This window comes from Ovis aries, chromosome 3 (genome assembly GCF_016772045.2).
Source record: "Ovis aries strain OAR_USU_Benz2616 breed Rambouillet chromosome 3, ARS-UI_Ramb_v3.0, whole genome shotgun sequence".
NCBI classification, from domain to species: domain Eukaryota; kingdom Metazoa; phylum Chordata; class Mammalia; order Artiodactyla; family Bovidae; genus Ovis; species Ovis aries.
Genome location: NC_056056.1, coordinates 151,359,689 through 151,381,665, shown reverse-complemented (window position 1 = coordinate 151,381,665; position 21,977 = coordinate 151,359,689). Strand labels below are relative to the sequence as shown.

The 21,977-nt window shown below is 38.9% G+C and overlaps 1 protein-coding gene across 8 annotated transcripts in view; it reads left to right on the top strand.

Annotated features, from left to right (window-relative positions):
- Positions 1–272: 272 nt before the first annotated feature.
- Positions 273–21,977, top strand: part of RAP1B (RAP1B, member of RAS oncogene family) — a 47,096-nt gene continuing 25,391 nt past the window's right edge. For 5 of the 8 annotated variants that reach the window (XM_015094763.3, XM_042246944.1, XM_060412827.1 and 2 more), the window contains exon 1: positions 273–436. The gene's annotated coding sequence lies outside the window, so the exon portion shown is untranslated. Of the gene's footprint in view, positions 446–527; positions 890–21,977 lie in introns of those variants that run through there. The other 3 variants (XM_027967474.2, XM_060412826.1, XM_060412828.1) reach the window with 2 other exon arrangements.

Genomic DNA, 21,977 nt, shown 5'->3' with positions numbered 1-21,977 from the left:
TTTCGGACGGTTTCTAAGCCCTTGGCACCAGCGTAAACCCACTAAGGTCTCAGAAGTCAAGGCGAGGCCGAAAGGGCAAGGTGGAGAAGGAAGAGAAACACCGAGGACGAAACGCGGCGAAAGGAACCCGGCGTCGGCAAGAGTGGCCCCGCCCCTCGACTCTCTCGCCCCGCCCTTCGGTGCCGCCCCTTCCCGGGCCGCGCACCCGCGCGCCCCGCCCGCGGACGGAAGCGAGAGCGAGGCTGAACGCCTGACGTCAAGGCGACACCGCCAAACCTCGCCCAGAGTCAGGCGTGTAAACCAGCCGGAGCGGCGGCGGCGGCGGCGGCGGCGGCAGCGGCAGCGGCAGCGGCAGCACCGCCGTGGCGCCGGGAGCAGCGACCCGGAGGGAGCGTGAGGCGACGCTGGCTGCGGGCACCCGGTGACAGCGCGAGAGGTTGGCAGAGTGCGTGCGTGGCCACTGAGGGGAGCGGCGGCGGCGGCCGCGCGGGGCGGGGGCCGGGCGCCTGCGGAGGGGAGCTGATGGGGTGCGGCGCGGGCCGGGCGGGGCGCGCGCGACGGTCAGGGGGCCGGGGCGGCGGCGGCGGCGACGGCGACGGCGGCCTTGCAGCGCGGCAGGTGGTGCTGGGGCCCGGCGCCGGTGCGGCGAGCGCGCTGCCTCCCAGGCCGGCGGGGACGAGCCGCCGCCGCGGGGGAACAGCGCGCTTTGCGGAAGGGGTCAAATGTCTGAAATATGGCGGAGGAAGTGAGAGCCCGAGGACCCCCCCACCCGCCTGCTCTTTTCTGGCCGCGGCCGCCGCTGCCTCTCAGCTGCCCGCCGTCCCTCGCCGGAAGACTCATCTCCCCGCCCCGGAGCCCCCTTGCCGGCCGCCTCGGTTCCTTCCCGGGTGTGAGTGGAAGTTAGAACGGAAACCAGAAAGTTGTCTTTTGCGGAGACTCAGCTTCCCCCAGTCCCGAGCAGGGGCGGAGAGCTTTCGGGGGAAACCACTCCCCGGCGCCTTGCGGGCTCGAGCCTGACAGGGGAAAAGTTTGCCTGAAACCGGGCTGGTTTGCTCCATTTGTTGCGGGAAGTGGCAGGAGGAAGGCAGCGGAGGGAGCCCCACCTAATCTGGCAGCAGCCACCGCGAAGAGAAAAAACTGTTAAAGGGGCCTTTCCAATCGTCAGGAAGAGGAAATCTTTCTCTTACAGAGGGAAAGAAAATCCAGGAAGTTTGTCGTCTTCTCTTTTTCGGACATCTCTGTGTGTCTAATCCTAACACTGTCAGCGCCATGAATATTGTTTAAAACTACCCCCATTGAATCTAACCATCCTAGTTTTCCTTCTGAAAACACCGATAGCTTTTGGAGAAAAGACTGTCCTTGCTGAGTTTAAGCTGACCATTTGCTTCCTCTTCGCTTGCTCCCTCTTACTAGTTTAGAACAACATTTTTGCCCTGCAGCTCTTGTTCGGAGTGAAGATGAGCAGTTGTGTGTTACTGTAATGGGAAATCACGTTTTAACGGGGTAGAAAGTTGACACTGAATGAGGATTGTGATTTTAATATTTTAAAATTCAAGCTGATTGTATTTTTGTTTTGCTAGTAGCATAGCATCTACTATATAAACATCTAAAATATAATTTATAATTCTTATAAAACTTAAAGCTTTCAACTCGAAGATTCGTTTTTTTATCCTCTTTGTAATTAGAATGCTATTTGGACTTGCTCAACAAAATCTTAGCAAGAGGTAACTTAAAAAGGGGAGACGTTAATTTAACTTAAAGCTGGTATCACTCGTGAAAACTGAACCTTGAATAGTATTTGAGTCATAATGTAGTCATGGGACTTTTTAGGGCCGGAAAGGGCTATTTAGATCATCCACTCCCACCCTCTGAACTTACGGTGGAGGAAACTGAGGCCTAGAAGGATAAGATAACTAGTCAGTGGCCCTGCTGACTTGAAGGACAGTAAATGGCAACCCACCCCAGTGTTCTTGCCTGGAGAATCCCAGGGACGGCGGAGCCTGGTGGGCTGCCGTCTATGGGGTCACATAGAGTCGGACATGACTGAAGCGACTTAGCAGCAGCAGTCTATCTGGAGGAAAAAATACGACGTTTTTATGGTGAATTATTACATTTTGTAGAGGATAGACGTCCCATCAAGTACCTTAGTCAGTGTAGAAGAACCCTTTGGGTAGTTTCATTACCAGATTTTAAGAGAGGAAGTTGATGTTCAGAATGATTAAATAACTTTAAGAACACAGAGCCGTGGATGATAGTCTTATTTGAGCCCATCCATACTTTTGGTCTCTTCATTGTTGTGAAGGTGGTTTCACTTGCATTTTCTTTCTGTCATTCATAATAAATTCTGAGACTCCCTTATCTGAAGAAGCCAGAAAGTAAATCTTTGAAACACCTGTATCCAGTTTGGTTTTAATGTTCCAGGTATGGGAATACAACTGAAGAACCCAATAATAAACTGACTTTATTTTAAAATGTGGTGTGGGTTCATGACAGTGTTGTTCCTTCTGCCCCCTAACCCCTACCCTCCCCCACCCTATGAAAATAGTATCGTGTCTTCTATGACAAGTATCGCTTCCTCCCGTCTGTTATTTTACCTGTTTTTTGTTATCCCACTAAATTATAAACTCCATGTATTGTTTGTATGCCCTGAAACACAGGCATAGTATCTTAACGTAGAGATAATACCGGTTTGTTAAATGTAAGTACCACGAGGGTAGGAACTTGACCCGTTTTATTCTCTACTGTATCTTCATTCCTAGAACCTTGCCTGTGCATAGTGTTTAGCATTTATATTTAGATATTAACTAATGAATATTTAAAAGAGATGATATTTGAAGAGATCTTTGTATTCCTTCAAAAAGAAACATTTCCACATTGGCTTTGGAGCCATTTTAATTTTTACAGGTTGATTTTTATCCTCAAAGCAATCTTGTACTGTGGCATTTCAGTATTTTCTCTTAGCTGTATAAAGTGAAAGAGTCCCCATGGTAAGGAGCTGCCATGTAAGGAGGGTGTTATCAAGTGTGTCCTCTGATATAATTCAATATTGGTAGAAGGCTGATGCGGAGATTGATAACATAGTAACTAGTTATACATGTTGTTTTAAATATAAAGTCTAAGCTTTGGGTGAGAAATTATCCATGTTCAGTTTTCTTTGACTTTTGTTGTAGGTATTTGATCAGTGTTTATTAAGGCAGTGAAATTAAATAGGGAATAGACCTCATACAAATAGAATTTGGTTAATTTTTCAAAGATGTCATTTATTTTTCTTCCAAAAGTGTAAGTAGACAGTTTTATTATTGAATATCAGGATCTTATTGGTATGAATGTGTCATTTTCCCAAAGACTTAATGTGTTTTTTGGCTATGTATTGGTAAAGAGGGAGTGGTTATTGATCTGTAGTGTTTAGATTTGACCGACCTGGGGAGTAGTTTAGTATTTATGAACTGAATAGTCAAAAGCTGTCTTCTATTATGGCAGTGATGTAACATGTTCAGTCTATAGAAAATCTTGATAAAGATTGGTTGTAAACTTTGTAAGACCATATAAGGTTGTAACTAAATTTATGCCTTGATTTTTTTTTTCTTCTATCAGTTTTGAAGACTCTTAATAAGAGTTGCCCTTTTCAAATTGGATTTCTTTTAGAAAAAGTTAAGAAACATTTTGGCTGATGCAATGATTCATTGTAACATTAGACATCTGCAAATGACTTGCCCTTGTGCTGAAAACCTAATGTTTTTCAGTGTTCTTAAAATATTTTGCAGTAGTACTAAAAGGTACTAATTATTACCTTTTGAGAACTTAAAAGTGGTGAAAAGACTTTTAAGTCATTTATTAGTCCTTTGGAAATTTTATGAATACAATGGAAGCAGTAGGTACAAGGAATAGAATGAAATTATCTATTTGCAGTGAAGACTGGCTTGATGTTTAATCTTGTAGTTTGTTTGAACCTATTTGATCACTGGATTCTAAGACCAGTCCCTTTAATCTTATATTATAGAAGAAAAGTTACCAGGAACTTTTTGCTGCCTTAAAAAAATTAAAATCACTTTTTAAAGTACACCACTAACAAAAAGAAATACAGTTCTCCATACTTCCTAATACTGGTGTCTTTATTACCGATATTAGTCAAATAAAGGCTACATAGCAACTGATTATTATTTCAGTAATGTCTTAAAGAATTTTTCATTGTATCAATAATGGATCAAGATATTTAAACTTTTTTAAAGGAGCCAGCCTTAAAACTTATTAAAGAAAGACATGACAATTTGAGGAAATGTATCAGGGTTTTAAATAATATTTAAATTACTTACCAAAAGGAAAAATACTGGGGGAATTCCCTGGCGGTCCAGCGGCTAGAACTCCACACTTTAACTGCACAGGGCCTGGGTTCAGTCCCTGGTCAGGAAACTAAGATCCCACAAGATACCCTGAGGCTAAAAAAGAAAAAGGGTGTATATTTGCCATATGAACTGAAGAATTTCCATCTGGAATTTACTGTGTAGAACAATATTCTGGGATATTACTAAGTCTAAAATTGTATATGAGGTGCTCAAGTACTAGAAATATGTTCACATTTAAGTTAAGAATCTTAGTCTATTAAAAACTTACAGAATAATTATCTAATGTTCTGATTTTGTATTTCATATTGGACTGGTTCCTGACTGTTTTGTAATTTTGCAGTTGTGCGTGCACTAGGTGGTCTTGTCCAGTGGTGGATGGTGAGAGGTTTTAACTTGAGCAGGTAGACTTAAAGATATTAAAGGAAGAGAGCATCCATTTAAACCAGTTACACATAATTTTGATCACTTGTACATAATTTTGATCACTACTGATTTCTTGAAATCATCACTTTTACTACATGATAGAGCTGCTTCTTGAGTTTTTCAGTAGTTGCTTTGAGTATTTATTTCAGTAAATAGTACTTTTGATAAAACAGTTTTCTTTCCTGTATTTAAAACTTAGCATTTTGCTAAGTAACTTTATTTTCAGAGTATACAGTGGACTAATTGCCCTATTGGTGGATCACTTCTACCTGTTGCTTTCCTCTTCTTTGCCTTCTGGGAAAGAAACAAAGATGAAAGAAAATCTGTTTTGTCCATTTAATAGCAGTTTTTGGCAAAAGCTTCCAAAGAGGAAATGGAAAATGTTACTCAAAATTCTAATTATCTGTATTTTCTATAATTTTTCCTTATTAGAATATATTTTTCAAGTCACTGTGTTCTAAAAAAAAAAAATGGAGTTTCTAAAAGTTCTTAGATACTGGGAATAAGGACTATAAATAAAAGCTCTTTTTGTTTAATTAATAGTTTCTTGGTGTCAAAGTGGTGTGCATGTTGCATCCAACTTTTACCTCGTGCTTTAAGGTTGTAGTGAGACTACATTATGCCTGCATAGTTACATCTGCTGTTTCTAAAATTTGTAGTTATCGTTAAGCTCTTCAGTATCTATAGCAAAACTGGGGAATCCCTCAGGAATCCTGACTTCTGTACTGTACAGATAATAACAAAAGATAATAATGAGGTATATAAACATGTGTATTATTGTGCTGCTCTTGAAATTGTTGAACTTGAGATATTACAGTAAAGTGCTTTGAATACAGATAAGTATAATGAAGAAAATTAATATCACTTGTAATTTTTACCAGTGCAGTGAATTTTAAGGCAAAATTTGTACTTCTTTTCTAAAGTTTTCCTAACCTCTTTGCTTCCTTGGTGGGAAAGATGGCATATACTACTTAGAGATATGGAGGATTCAGTGCAGTATTATTCATAAATGTTTATAAAATACACTAACGGGTAGTATTTTTGTTCTTTATGATAAAGCTTCTCTTCACCTTTAGCATTGCTAGTGCCAAGTAAAGATTAGGTTACTTAATTTTTAAGATTCCTACTAAGGTGTGAATGAGAACTAAGGAAGAAAATTGTGATTGTGAACAAATAAATTGTCTATCTCAGTGGTTTTCTAAGAATGGTCGAAGGAATCCTGGGGATTGCCTCAACATTTGCAGGGAGTCTACAAGTAGAAAACTTTTTACAGTAATACTGAGATGTCCTTTGCGTTTTCACTGTATTGATAGCTGTACCAATGTACAAAACCAAAAGTCGATAAAGCTTGACATCTTAAATCAGGTCAGAGTACCACACTGTATTAGCAGTCATTGTCTGTATTCTTCATTGCCATATACCCACACTTTAAAAAAGAAAAAAGAAAACCTAAACACACTTGATGAAGAAGTTAAAAAAAGAATCAGCTTTATACACATCATTTTAGTATACTATGACTAAATAGAAAGTATGCTTAAAATTTTTTTTTTTTTTCACTCCTTACGGAAGTATAATGGTTGTCTCTATGGAAAGCATTTGTGTGATTATTTGAGTTGCAAGCTGAATCAGCCACTTTTTTAATGAACTCTGTTTTTATTTAAAAGAATGCTTGACAGACTGAAGAAGTTTTTCAGACTTGGGTATTACATTTTCTCTAAAGTGAACCTGTTGCTTTAAAAGGAAAAGATTGACAGTATTTATAAGCAATGGTTAAAGTTCTAATTTTCAAGTGAAAATTAAAATTTTGTAAAATTTGTGTTAGTTAGCAACTGTGCTCTTCACAGTTTCTCAATATCTTTTTTTTTTTTTTAATTTTAAAATCTTTAATTCTTACATGCATTCCCAAACATGAACCCCCCTCCCACCTCCCTCCCCATAACATCTCTCTGGGTCATCCCCATGCACCAGCCCCAAGCATGCTGTATCCTGCGTCAGACATAGACTGGCGATTCGATTCTTACATGATAGTACACATGTTAGAATGCCATTCTCCCAAATCATCCCACCCTCTCCCTCTCCCTCTGAGTCCAAAAGTCCGTTATACACATCTGTGTCTTTTTTCCTGTCTTGCATACAGGGTCATCTTTGCCATCTTTCTAAATTCCATATATATGTGTTAGTATACTGTATTGGTGTTTTTCTTTCTGGCTTACTTCACTCTGTATAATCGGCTCCAGTTTCATCCATCTCATCAGAACTGATTCAAATGAATTCTTTTTAACGGCTGAGTAATACTCCATTGTGTATATGTACCACAGCTTTCTTATCCATTCATCTGCTGATGGACATCTAGGTTGCTTCCATGTCCTGGCTATTATAAACAGTGCTGCGATGAACATTGGGGTACATGTGTCTCTTTCCATTCTGGTTTCCTCGGTGTGTATGCCCAGCGGTGGGCTTGCTGGGTCATAAGGTAGTTCTGTTTGCAATTTTTAAGGAATCTCCACACTGTTCTCCATAGTGGCTGTACTAGTTTGCATTCCCACCAACAGTGTAGGAGGGTTCCCTTTTCTCCACACCCTCTCCAGCATTTAATTTATCTCCACAGCGCTGCCCCTGTGGGACAGAGCCTGGTCTTTGGGTGGGAGGCTCACGTCTCCGTGGTTAGACATGAGGACCAAGACGTCCTGTCCCCCGCGGACGACTCTCGGCGCTTCCCAGTTTCTCAATATCTTAAAAAAGGTTTTCTGATGATATTGGTGATGTTAATGAACATGGTTTTTAAAATACTATGTAATAAAATATGTCAATATTTGAAGATCGACATGACTCTATAAGCAAGTATATTCCAAGTCACCAGTGCATGAAAATCATGCAGGGATAAGAAATCCTTCAAAAGTTCTAGCTAGACCACTGAGTCTTAAAGAGAACACAAGGTTTACTGAAAAGGTTTATTGGTTTATTGATTTATTTATAGATTCCAGTATATTGCAGCTAATAGAGGTTGGTATAGCATCAAAAGAGAATATCAACATTTATTTGAAAGGCTGTTAAGATATTCCCATCTGTTTGTCTGGTTATTACTTTTTTGTGTGTTATTATTCATTTTTCCATGCTTTACAATATATTGAACAGATTTTTGTTGTAGGGGAAGAGAAGAATAGGAACCATAGATGAACACTGTGAAGCAAGTTTAGTTTCTTTTTTGTTTTTTTTTTTCCTGTTGAGCAGTCTATTCAACATTTGTGGGGGAGGGGGGCCACATCTCACTGCTTGCAGAATTTTAGTTCCCGGGCCAGGCATTGAACTGCCAGGTTTCCTGGACCAACAGGGAATTCTTCTCATTCAATTCTTGATCACAGTAATAGATTATGTAATTTTTTAAGCCACTTTCTGGTTTTAATACTTGTTTTGTACATCTGATGACTTAACCATGCATAGGTTACTGTATTCAAGTTTTGGCATAACCTTGAATATATTTTTAATAGTTGTCTTTCACAATTTTAGGATATGTAGTAGCTTTCATCTGGTGACTCAGACAATAAAGAATCTGCCTTCAATGTGGGAGACCTGGGTTTGACCCCTGGGTTGGGAAGATTCCCTGGAGGAGGTATGGCCACCCACTCCAGTATTCTTGCCTGGAGAATCCCCAGGACAGAGGAGCCTGGTGGGCTACAGTCCATGGGGTTGCAAAGAGTCGGACACGACTGAGCGACTAAGCACAGCACAGTAGCTTTCATACAGTGAAGCTATGTATTTTTTTCCCTTTCGAGCTTAGTAATGTCTCCTTGACCTGAGAATTTGACGTGATAGTTCTCCAAAACAAATGATGTTTTTACCTTCTAGAAGAAAGTTGTTTCTTTTTTATGTTTGTTTAGGAACAAACCTCATTAAACAACCATTTTTATAAAAGTCGTGTCTTAGAGTTGTTCCAAATTTTAAAGGATTTTTAAGCTAACCTGCATGCAGTTCAAGTAATTTCAGATTATGAAAGAAGTAAGATACATAAATTATAGTCTGTAGTGTACCTAGTTTCTTGGAAATTTAGTGCCAGTTATTTCCCTGGAAATAATGGGTACGTTCTGTGAAGAAACAGAGTATTGAGTCTGAACATCACTACTTGAAAGAACAGGGTGTGTATCAGAGAGAGGATATGATGTGGTTTAGAGAAGTGTAAAAAGGTAATAACTTCAGAATAGTTTCAGGGATTAGGTATTTAGAATTTCTGCTTCCATGAGCTAATCCTGCAGTAAGGTAGGGGAGTTTAATAGGAAGCTTTCATGCCCTATATTAAATAATTAACTGGTCAGCCATTCTGGCTGTTCTGAATTAGAGAACATACGAAGATCATATTTTATGTCCTGGACATGCAAACGAGTCACAAAGTTGCCACTTGCAATTGCTTATATAGTTCTATTTGCTAACTAAACAAATGTTTGAAATTCCCTCTATTTTAGGCTTTTTTATACTTAAGCTCTTTTTTTTGAGAGCTCTGTCTCGTATTTGGTCATCCTTCAACAAAGAAAGGGCTTCCCTCATAGCTCAGTTGGTAAATCATCTGCCTGCAATGCAGGAGACCTGGGTTCGATTCCTGGGTCGGGAAGATCCCCTGGAGAAGAAAATGGCGACCCACTCCAGTACTCTTGCCTGGAGAATCCCATGGACAGAGGACCACAGGCTACAGTCCATGAGATCGCAAGAGTCGGACATGACGTGGCAACTAAACCACCACCACCAACAAAGAAAAGATTAGATTTGCAAGCTTTTAAATACAAAAGAGCATTGTTTACATGAAAGTAATGATAATAGGCAATTAAGAGGTGAAAGGGCAGGAAGTAAAACAGAAAAAGAATGAGAATGGTGATTAAGAAGTTCTCTTTCTAAGGAGCAGGGCTGCTATTGAGCAAAAGTGGTAAACTCCACTTTGAAAAGCAATATGGTGCTTTAGTGACTGATATATCTTGTCCACCAGAGGGTCCTCTGTAGAGGATAATCAATATTATCTATCAGTTAGAAATTATGGTTTTAGAGTAAAAGTTTGATCACTATGTGTGTGAGTTGAGAGTACTTTTGCTATGTTTACTCTCTTTGTCCCCCCTCCTTCCCCTGCTGTGTGCAAAGTCTGTTTTCTATGTCTGCATCTCTATTCCTGCCCTGCAGATAGGTTCATCAGTACCATATTTCTCGATTCTGTATATATATGTGTGTTAATATACGGCATTCGTTTTTCTCTTTCTGACTGACTTCACTCTGTATAACAGGCTCTAGGTTCATTCACCTCACTAGAACTGACTCAAACGCATTTCCTTCTATGGCTGAGTAATATTCCACTGTGTGTATGTACTACAGCTTCTTTATCTGTTCGTCTGTCAGTGGACATCTAGGTCGCTTCCACGCCCTAGCTGTTGTAAGTAGTGCTGCAGTGAACATTGGGGTACATGTGTCTTTTTCAGTTATGGTTTTCTTAGGGTATATGCCCAGTAGTGGGGTTATTGGGTCATTTGGTAATTTTATTCCTAGTTTTTTAAGGAATCTCCATATTGTTCTCCGTAGTGGCTGTACCAGTTTACATTTCCACTAACTGTGCAATAGGGTTCCCTTTTCTCCACACCCTCTCCAGCGTTTATTGTTTGTAGATTTTTGATGATGGCTGGTCTGACAAATTGTATAATTTTAGTTGAGAGAATACAGTGTTCAATGGTTTGTCCTTATCAATTCCCATCATAGGCTATTTCTTACACTGAATTTTTTTAAGTGTTACATTTATTTCCAGCTATAATCCCTCATTATTTAGGGCATCTGTCTCTTGAGGACTCATTCATCTGACTGCCTGTAATTGAGAGCTAGTTGTTCTCAGTTACTGTATGTTATGATTAAATTGCGTTATTATGCACAAAAGATTCTTAGCAAAGACATGAAAATTTAATCATCACAAAATGTAAATGGAAGTTCCAGATAATACCCACATGAGTGATATAGATGAGTGCTTATAGAATCAAAGGAAGAAGTGAAAACTCTTAGACTTTAGTAGTCCAAGATGACCTTGAAAGTGAGGTGAGAGTGTACATGACATTGAAGGGGTTAGTTTTAGACTAACAGTGAACCCCAGGTAGACAACACAGAAATTAGAAAAGTGAAAAGTATGTTCAGGAGTATTTTGCTGTAGTAGATGTTTATGAAATGGATTATAGGTCCATAATACTTTACCTATAACCCTTGTGTTAGTCACTCAGTCATGTCCGACTCTTTGCAACCCCACAGACTGTGTAGCCCACCAGGCTTCTCTGTCCATGGAATTCTCCAGGCAAGAATACTGGAGTGGATTGCCATTCCCTTCTCCAGAAGGAGATTAGGTGCCAGGTAATTAGGAATTCAGAACTTTGGGGAAAGTTTGTTTAGAATTTTAGTAAGAGTAATCAAGCACTTAATATTTCTAAAGTGAAGCATGAATAATTACAGTAAATGGGATAAATAAAAACTGTAAATAGCTTCACATCAGTGCTTAGGTAAAATCTTGCTGTATAAAAATTTTCTATAGGTCAGGTTTTGCCACTAAATTAAACTTTAGGTTTCAGAGATTTTCTGATTTCAAATTTTGTGAGAAATGGGTCTTAAATAGTTGGAAAGGCTTTATTTATTACTTTGTGTCTTTGGTGAGGACGTCAGGGTCTGAAAATGTTACTTTGAAGCAGTTAGTATAGAAACAGTCTCTGCCAAGGAGTTCATTTTGACACAGACTTAGGGTGGAAGGCACTGCTGAGGGTGTGAAAGTCTTTAAAGGTATGGGAGAACCACCTAATTTGAGTCCAGTTAAATGTTTGAAAGTAGTAGAGATTCATGGGTATATATTAGTGCCTGGAAAGTGGTAGTTTTTTTTTTTTTTTTTTAATGTAATGCTTGAGAGCTCATATTTTAGCTAAGGTTTCTTCTTTGATTTTGAAAGTCTTATACCCTGCAGTTTGTCTCCCAATTGATAGATTTCTAAGAATTATATAATACATTTAATTGTGAGCTAAGAGCACAAGAGAAAGTTAGAATAGGCATATTGTAGGACTAACATAATCTCTGTTGTAACATCTTTGGTGGAATTACTTGGTATTGACAAGGAAAGAATTTTAGAAATCTGAAGATCCTACTTTGAAACTCAGGATTGATCATAAGAAGTACCTGCCCACTTTTTGTGTTTTCCACGTATGCTCACCTTATTCTAGCAGCCTAATTACCTCTAACTTCAGTCCTCATTGCCTTTATCCATTTATTTGGTGTATGTTAATGTCCAAGAATGCAAACATGTGTGCTATTTTTAGATATTGACTTGTATCCATAATTGCCAAGACAGGCATGTTTCAAAGCTACTTAATTTTAAAAAGTGCTTATTGACCTAATAATTATACTAGTAAGTGGAATAATATATGAAAAAGCCAAATGTAAGCATTGTTTATAGCTTCCAAATGTGGCATGCCTTTTATTTGTCTAAGTGCTCTTTATTTTACTGGGTACTAAGTGCATCTGTAAATAAACTGAGGAGGCTAGAGTGTAACAAGAAGAACTATTAAATTAGACAGCTAGCTACATACACCATTGTGGGCATTAGCTAACATAAACTGCTGCTTAGATTAAGAAAATGACATTATTAGAGAAAACTATGTTAAGTACCTGTGCTTCCACTGTCTTTTGCTAGTTGGTTAATTTTTCTCCTCTGAATTTGTGGCACATTTATTAGGAAATTTTCCATTAGTAGTGCCCTGGTCTTGAAATTTCACTTAGAATATAATGCAAATTATATAAACCCACAGTCTAAAATTATGGCATTCTTATTATGGTTTCAAGTGCATTTGGGGGCAGTCATGTTAAGCTTTGTCATTAAAATCTCAGGAAGGTAACACTAAAATGAAATAAAAATTTGTGTAGTCATTTGTCCCTTGTCTCATAGAAGACTAATTCGGTTTATTTCTGAATTCAGCCTTAAATTGAAACGGACTGTAAAGTTCTATTTAAAAAGTGTTCTCCTATCCTTGTGGGGGGTAGTGTATTATAAAATCTAAATATCTATGTTAAAATAAATGTGACATTTTTCCATTCATAGAAATGAATGTGATTTGTTCCGGAATCATTACCCTTAACTTGAATTCTAATCTGTCTGCTGGTAGTAAAGAGCTTCACTTCTGATTTCTCGAGATGCGTGAAAACAAATACTTTCCCTAACTAATGAGGATATCTTTGTAGTTGATGTAATCATTTCATCCTGCAACCTGTTCAGCAAACAGTATTGAGCACCTTTGGTGTAAGTGTTAAATTCTGGACTCACAAATTCAGGAGGCTTGGAGAAAATATGGCTTCACTAGGAACATAGTAAAATATCTTGTTAACCTTCTTACTCCTCCAAATAGTCATCCCTTTGGAGTGGTGGTGTCTTCTTTCGTGTGATGTGTGGAAGCTAAGCTGTTAAGAATGGATTATTTGAATGACTAAGAACTGTTTAAAATATTCTGGAGGCCTCAGGAACACAAAGACCTTTCTGTACTAAATTTTGAACACTTAATTGGAAGCAAAAAAAAAGGGATATAGGTCTTTGGATCTTGAGGAAAGGAGGTATTATCAGTACTTTTAAAAACACACACATATCCAATTCCTATGATATTGAGAGAGGTTACTGATAACCACTGGTCTAATATCACTTAATTCTCCTAGACTTTAGGGGCTTTAAGATTTAAATTTGATCTGACCTTGTGACATCCCATCCAACCATTCCCATCAGTGCCTTGCCACTTAAATATCGAATGCATGGCTCTTTACTTTCTATCCCACCAGGGTATGGCCAATACCTTGGCCAGGCTGCATCTGACAGAAACATAATATCTGACTATAAATGTCATATATGAACATACAGATGTGGGTGTTCACATTATCTTTAGAGAGACTCAGTATCTGAAAACACGCAGACCTAAATGAGTCTTGGTGGACAATCTGAAAATGCCAAGTACTAGGTTTTGAAGACTCCCTTGGTAGCTGGGGCACAAGTACTTGACATAGGCCCAAGAAACAAAGAACTTTTAAAAATAAAATGAAAGAAAACTTTGCAGAGCCCTAGTGGCATGAATACTTTAATGTTAGGCTGTTTATTATATTAGCTACTTCATAATCAAAGTGAGAAGATTTAGTAAATCAAATTTAGCTTCACATGTAAAGAATATACTTTACCCAAGATACCCTTTTCAGTTTTATATGTAAAACATGATGGAGTTTTGGGATATGTTGGAGTCTTACTTCAGGTTCTCCTAATAATACTTTTTTTCATCCTTACAAATAAACAACTGAATCTGTGGACCAAGTGAATAAGGTGCCTCTTGAATGTTGTAAAATAGAGCAACATCAACCATACCAGAACCAAAATTGTTGTTTGTGAGACAATCCTAAGCATTTACACGGACCATTCTCGATTCCTTTTGGGGTTTTCTGTTGAGGTTTTTGCATATTATTTTGCAGCTAACTCATCTTTGTGAAACTATCAGACAATATGAAATATTCTATAGCAGAAGTTTTCAAAGGTTTTTTATTTACAATCCTGTTTCTCCTTTTCCTAAACCATAACAGACATTGATTATTGAGAACTGTACTCTTTTCCCTTTGTGTCCCAAATCATTATTAACAACTGCACTCCTGGTAGCCATTAATAGTTTGAGTAGCTGTGTGAACTAAAGCCTTTTTGCCAACAGTGAATTAATAGACAAGATCTATCTTTAGCTCTTCCAGGACAATATCAGCAAACTTTCTGTAAAGGGCCAGTTAATAAATGTCTTGGGCTTTGTGGACCATATAGTCTCTGTCACAACCACTCAACTCTGCTGATTTAGTATGAGTAACTGTAGACAGTACGCAATTGCATGGCCGTGTTCCAAGAAAACATTATTTACCTAAGACAGACATGGTAAAATTTGGCCTGTGGGCTGGAGTTAGCCAACCTGTGCTCTAGGGCTGGAAACTGGTTTTGATTCATTCAACAAATAATTGCCTTTGTATTCCAGGCACTGTGTTAAGTGTGGGTTATAGGGCAATTAACATTATATATAGATCTCTGGCCATGAGGTATTTAAGCCTTAACTGATTATTTTTTTAATGCTTTCTATGTGCTTAGTCACTCAGTCATATCCAACTCTTCTTGACCCCACAGCTTGTAGCCCACCAGGCTGCTCTGTTCTTAGGGATTCTCCAGGCAAGAATACTGGAGTGGGTGGCCATGCCCTTCTTCAGCAGATCTTCCCAACCCAGGGATCAAACCCAGGTCTCTTGCATTGCAGGCAGATTCTTTACCATCTGAGCCACCAGGGAAGCCCTTTAATGCTTTAGGTATACTCAAAGCAGCTTGAGGAAAAATGTAAGAAATAAGTGTTAGTTGCTCAGACGTATCCGGCTGTTTGCGACCCCATGAACTGTAGCTCTCCAGGCTTTTCTGTCTATGGGATTTTCTAAGCAAGAATATTGGAGTGGATTGCCATTCCCTTCTCCAGAGGAATCTTCCTGACCCAGGGATTGAACCCAGGTCTCCTGCATTGGAGGCAGATTCTTTACTGTTTGAGCTTCAGGGAAGTCCAAAAAATATGGCCTGCCCCATATATTTGCCTCGTTTGTCAGTACAGATGCGATCTTAGGCAAGTACCCTAAGTGCCATGTTCTATGGTAGTGTTATTAACAGTAATCTCAGGATGCTTTGGATACCAGATGGTGAAGTGTGAAAGTTAGCATCTTGTAAAAAGGATGGGGAAGCCTAGGATGCCTGGGTCTAGTATCTTCTCTGTCTGAATGTAATAGCTGCTTCGTATTCATACGGTCTTGTGGAATAAAACTGAAATGTCTTAAGTGTCTTCTGTCAGTCTCTTGCAGTTTCTTTCCTCTAGGCAGCATATTGCTTCTAACCTCTTAATTTTGATTTTCAACATGTTGGTTAATAGATTTTATCTTACAGATCAATTCATGCATTTTAAAAGTAGGCCATATATTAATCATATTTTAAAAAATGCTGAACTTTTCTATATGTATTATCCTGGTTTCTGTTAGAACTCCTTTTATTCATTTAAAAAGTATATATATATGGAATCAAGAAAAACAATACTGTTGAGCCAATTTGCAGGGCGGCAGTTGAGACAGACATAGAGAACAGACCCGTGGACAATGGGGGCGGGAGGAGAGGGTGGGGCGAATGGAGAGAGCAGCATGGAGACGTGCACAACACTGCATGTAAACCAGATGGGTGACTCAGAGAACTCAAACCAGGGCTTTGTGACAACAGAGGTGGGATGGGGTGGGGGTGAGAGGGAGCTTCAAGAGGGAGGGGATGTATGTATGGGACTTCCCTGGGGCTTAGTGCTAAAGAAACTGCCTGCAGTGTGGAAGATGCAGGAGACCTGGGTTTGATCCCTGGGTTGGGATGATCACCTGGAGGAGGGCATGGCAACCCACTCCAGTATTCTTGCCTGGAGAGTCCCAGGGACAGAGGAGCCTGGTGGGGCTACAGTCCATGGGGTCATGAAGAGTTGGACACGACGCAAGTGACTGGGCGCACACATGCATGGCTGAATCATGCTGAGGTATGGCAGACAACACAGTACTGTAAAGCATAAAGCAGTTATCCTTCAATTAAAAATTAATACATTTTAAAACAGGGAAGTGCCTTTAATTTTCTCCATATTGGTATAGTTTTCTTCAAAATATCCACTACAGTTGATTACAAAAGGAGTCAGATCTCTTGACCAGTACTCAGATCTTCATTTTAGCTTAACTGTATGTAGACTCTCTCGCTGTTTTTACTGTCTTGTTCTTTTTTACCTTGAGATCCACTCAGACCGTGCTTTCTCTTATAGTCTAATCATATTCCTACATTTTGCTGACTTCTGTGCCTTTGCTTTCACTTTACTCTGGTATGTTTTCCTTAGTGCCAAAACTTTTACTCATTTGCTATCTTCTTCATAAATCTGTTCCTGACCTTTTCCTCAGTTTCCATAGTATTGTTGTGTTTCTCACAGTTTCCATGATTTTTGTCTCATCTTTCTTAGAAAATTGTAAGCTTCTTGAGAACAAACATGTTTTATTCATCTTTGTAATCCTCATGATCATTTGCACTAAATATGTATTCAGATACTAATTCGATGAAAGCTGTAATTTCCTACTTAAGCAAGGGACACTGTTCCTTCATGACAAATTCCTTGGATTTTTATCCAAATGAGAAAAGTCATGTCAAAATACATTGTAAATTGTAAAGGCTGTACAAATACTGTTTGTTACCATAAACACTCAAACTTGGCTCATACAAGTGCTGCTAGGCACAGTTTGCTTTTAATTTCCATGTTTTGTTTCAGAGAAAAAAATGATAGTGAAAAAAGATAAGCTTTGTAGTACATTTGCAAGATTTTTTCTAAGCTTCCACAATTTCACATCTTTAAAACTATGAAACATGAGAGGAAGAAAATTCCTATCAGTATGTGTTCTAGCAAAGGTGGGCAGCCACCTTGTTTTGCTTGGACTGAGAAGTTCCTGGGACACAAGACTTGGAATGCTAAAACCAAGACTGTTGGTCACCCTGAGTCCCCTTTATGATGCAGCTGTCTTTTTTGCTTGTAACTGTTGTTGTTCGGTCGCTAAGCTGTGTCCAACTCTTTGCAAACCCGTGGACTGTAGCCTGCCGGGGTTACAGTCTCCTCTTTCCACAGGATTTCCCAGGCAAGAAGGCTAGAGTGAGTTGCCATTTCTTTCTCCAGGGGGTCTTCCTGACCCAGGGATCCAACCCATGTCTCCTGCATTGGCAGGCAGATTGTTGACCACTAAGCCTCCTCGAAAGCCCTATAACTGTTAGGACAGTTTAATAAATCCCTGGTAACTAGGTGATTGTCTTAGGAGGAGAGGGGTGTTGGGACACTTGGGCTTTTGTTAAGTTTCTGAATATTACTTATTTTGGACAGACATTCTTTAATGTTCAAATAAAAACGCATTTGACTATCTATTTAGGAATATGTGTATGATGTAGTACCTTTATCAGAACATAGTGCTAAATTTTTTAACATCTGTCACATGGTTAATGCTTTATTTAAATGTACTTTTTAACAAGATACAGCAAAGTCCAAGGCAGCTTGAAATTTACCTCTTCAAGTGATTGAAGCTTGGACCATGGATTAACAGAGACTGTGTTTGTAAGGAAACATCTAGGGTAATGTGTGCATAGGCATTCCTGTGCTGGAATTAGCTTTTGTGTCTGTTCATGTTATGTAAATCAGAGTTTGGCTGAGAATATCTTTAATAGCAGGTGTATAACTTAAAGTGGCTCCTAAAAATCCTTAGAAATTTTGTCAGCAGTTAAGCCATTGTGGGACAGAAACTATTCTGGGACACGCACTAAATAGTGTCCTTAATTTGAGGGCTAAAATAGGCCCTTCTGGGATGGTTTTTTTGGTTATTATTCTTTTGTTATTTTTCTTGTTTTAAGAATGTGAATAGACTCCATTTGGTATTTTAGCTTTTTATGGTTCTTTTTGCCACCTTGTGAGACTTGCAGGCTTATGTCCTGGGCTACATTGCTGTAGAAAAATTACTTGTTCCCTTAAAACAAGTGTATCCAACATTAAATCTTCTGTAGAAATGTAAAGAGGGATCTGGATGTTGAAAAAACTTGAGAAGACAAGAAAACAGGAACATTTACAAGTTGAGAAGAGCTATATCCTTTCACATGAGAGAGAAATCTGCCCTGTTTTGCTTATAGTAGTTTTTTGTTGATTTTTAATAGATACATTTTATTTTTAAGCTAGACTTTCTTTAAAAAAAAATGGAATAAACACTATAAACACTGGCAATAGTGTCACTATAGCAGTTGTATCTGTTCCTAGAGAAATCAGAAATAGGATGTAAGGTGCTTAATCTCCCATCTAAAAGATAAAGAGGAAAAAGACAAAGTCCAAAGACACAGTGTAGGCAAATAATTTTTATATGTTATGGTTGGTTGTACAATACAAGCTAGTCACTTGCGTGTTTTATACTGAGAAACTCATTAAGCCTAGAATGGTTTTTGGTTTTGTACAGCATTTTTTTCTGTTCATATTTCTGTTTCTCATAAACAGGCAAAAGACTCTATCAGAGTTCATTTGATAAAGGTTTACAACTAAAATTATAAAACCTTAAAATTGAGATTTGTTGTTGTTAAGTTGCATCTGACTCTTTGTGACCCCATGGATTGCAGCACACCAGGCTTCCTTGTCTTCACTATTTGACAGAGTCCTTCCCTATCTCACAAACTCGTGTCCTTTGAGTCGCTGATGCCTTCCAACCATCTCATTCTATTGCCCCCTTCTCCTCCTGCCCTTAGTCTTTCCCAGCATCAGGATCTTTTTCAGTGAGTCAGTTCTTTGCATCAGATGGCCAAATTATTAGAGCTTCAGCATCAGTCCTTCCAGTGAATCTTCAGGGTTGATTTCCTTTAGGATTGACTAGTTTGATCTCTTTTCTGTCCAAGGGACTCTCAAGAGTGTTCTCCAGCATCACAGTTTGAAAGCATCAATTCTTCAGTGCTTAGCCTTCTTTATGGTTCAAGTCTCATATCCATACATGACTACTGGAAAAACCATAGCTTTGACTGTATGGACCTTAGTTGGCAATGTGATATCTCTGCTTTTTAGTATGCTGTCTAGGTTTGTCCTCCCAAGGAACAAGTATCTTTTAATTTCATGGCTGCAGTCACTCTCTGCTGTGACTTTGGAGCCCAAGAAAATAAAGTCTCTTTCTGTTTCCATTTTTCACCATTTATTTGTCATGAAGTGATGGGACCAGATGCCATGATCTTGTTTTTGAATGTTGAGTTCTAAGCCAGCTTTTACTCTCCTCTTTCACCTTCATCAAGAGGCTCTTTAGTTCCTCTGTGTCCATTTGTTTGATCATGCTACATCTCATTTCCCTTTCCTCACCCATTCTAGTCTGTCCCCATGTTCTCTTGATTCTGACTTAGACATTTCTCAAGTATCCATTCTCTTTATTCCTTCTGTCACTATCTTGACTTAAGTTGTGATCTTTTACCTGTACTAAACTCCTTCCTAGAGTTGAGAAAACTAATACTCTTTTTCTGTTTTCTTTTAAAACACATATGTTCATTCCCAACTTGGAAACTCTTTGTTTCTCAGTTTCTTACGGAGTACAGGTCAGGAGTCCCCATCCTCTTTGACCTGCCACCCTTTCCCATGTACTCATGATGTAATGAATTCTCATGCTAATCTTTTTTTCCCCAGAATGCCCTCATCTCCCCGTGAATCTGCCTGTTTCTTAAACTATCCACTGGTCTGGATTAAGTATCCATTTAGGGAAACCTTGCCTAGCATATCCTTGGTGGTGGTTTAGTCTCGCAATTCATGACCGACTCTTAAAACCCTATGGACTGTATTCCGCCAAGCTTCCCTGTCTGTGGGATTTCCCAGGCAAGAAGACTAGAGTGGGTTGCCATCCCCTTTTCCAGGGGATCTTCCCAACCCAGGAATTGAACTCAGGTCTCTTGCATTGCAAGTGGAAGACGTGGGTTTGGTCCCTGGATCTGGAAGATACCCAGGGAAAGGGAATGTCTACCCACTCCAGTATTATTGCTTGGGGAATTCCTTGGACAAGGAGGTTCATGGGCTGCAGTCTATGGGGTCACAAAGTGTCGGACACGACTAAGCATATCCTTATAGGCAGTCAATTCTCTTCTGTGCAATAGTGTTTTGTTCTGTAAATTCTACTTGGTTGTGAGCTAACACAGTACAAATGCTATAAACATTTTAAAGTTCTAAACTTACAAAGCATCTTCTAGGATATAAAAGCTACTGAAATATAGCTGTCATATTTGTTTTTTCTCAAGTTTCTAGAATGCCCTGCCTCTTTATCTTTGCAATTAAAGCTAACATCTCTCATCTGGTCATGAACATTCAAGTGTGTAATAAATTAATGTTTTCCCTTCATATTTGCATCCTGTATCCCCCTTTTTCCACATGAGAAATAATGAGAGCCCTTATGAGGTAATGGAGTGGAGAGAATGGAATTGATTTCAGAGACATCAAGGTAGAATGGATCAGACTTGGTAATGGGGTGAAAAAGAGAGACAAATGACAACTCCCTGGGGTATACGGTTTTCTGGTATACTATAGTGTGCTTTTGAAGCCTTTCAGGTGCTTCAGGTTTTAAGCGCTCTAGACAGCTAGATAGTATAAAAAAATTTTAAGTACCATTGTGTTAAGCATTTTACGTGGAATAAGTTACTTTATTTGAATTTTTTTAGCTTAAAGAAGTACTATTTTTTCCCATTTTCAGATGAGGAAATGAGGCACAGAGAGATTAAATAACATGACCAAGATCATTTAGCTAATAATATGTGTTAGAACCAACATTCTAACCTGGGTAATCTGATCTAAAATCTGTGCTCTTTAACTGTTGTTATATTTTCCTATTTTACCTTTGGTTTTTTTTTTTCCAATTTAAAATATAGTTAGCTAAGGCCTCTTAGTTATGTGTATGTATGGAATTCTAAGATATGTAGCAAATAATAAAGCCAGTGTCCACACTGCATTACCTACATTCAGTTCGGCAAGCACAGCAGATCTTTGAGTCATTATGTATGCCTATAGAATTTACAATTTACAGCTAGATCTGGCAAGAGGGAAAAAGCTGACAGGTAATTTTTAGGACATGTCCGAGGACCTGGGGGACCAGGGGGGACACAAATCCAGCTGGTAGAAACTAATAAGGTGATCTTGAGCCCCCATTAATTTATTCTTGCCTGCTTTTGAAACATTGTTGGGATCTCCTTTTTTGTGATTTTTTTTTTTTTTTTTTGGTTCACTTAACTGCCCTGCTCATGTATTGACAAGAAATCTATTAAGATTTCTTTATGTGGTTCTTCTGCAGTTGTCAGATTACTAATAGTTATACTCTAGTTAGTATATTCTCTCAGAGATGTCATCAAGTACTGAATTGAAAGGTAACTGCAGTAAAAAGTTCAATAATAAAACTGGAAACTGCTTAAATTGCACATCATAGTGTATGTTGGAATAAGCTTCATTTACAGACAATATTAATCCATGAAAAGTGTGAAAGGAAGAATTTTTTTCCTCTGTGAAGTGTTATAAATACGGTCAGGCTAGAGAAAATGCTATGAACAGTTTGATGGTCTGCAAATTCTGTGCTTGAGTAGATTTAGAAATCTAGTTTACA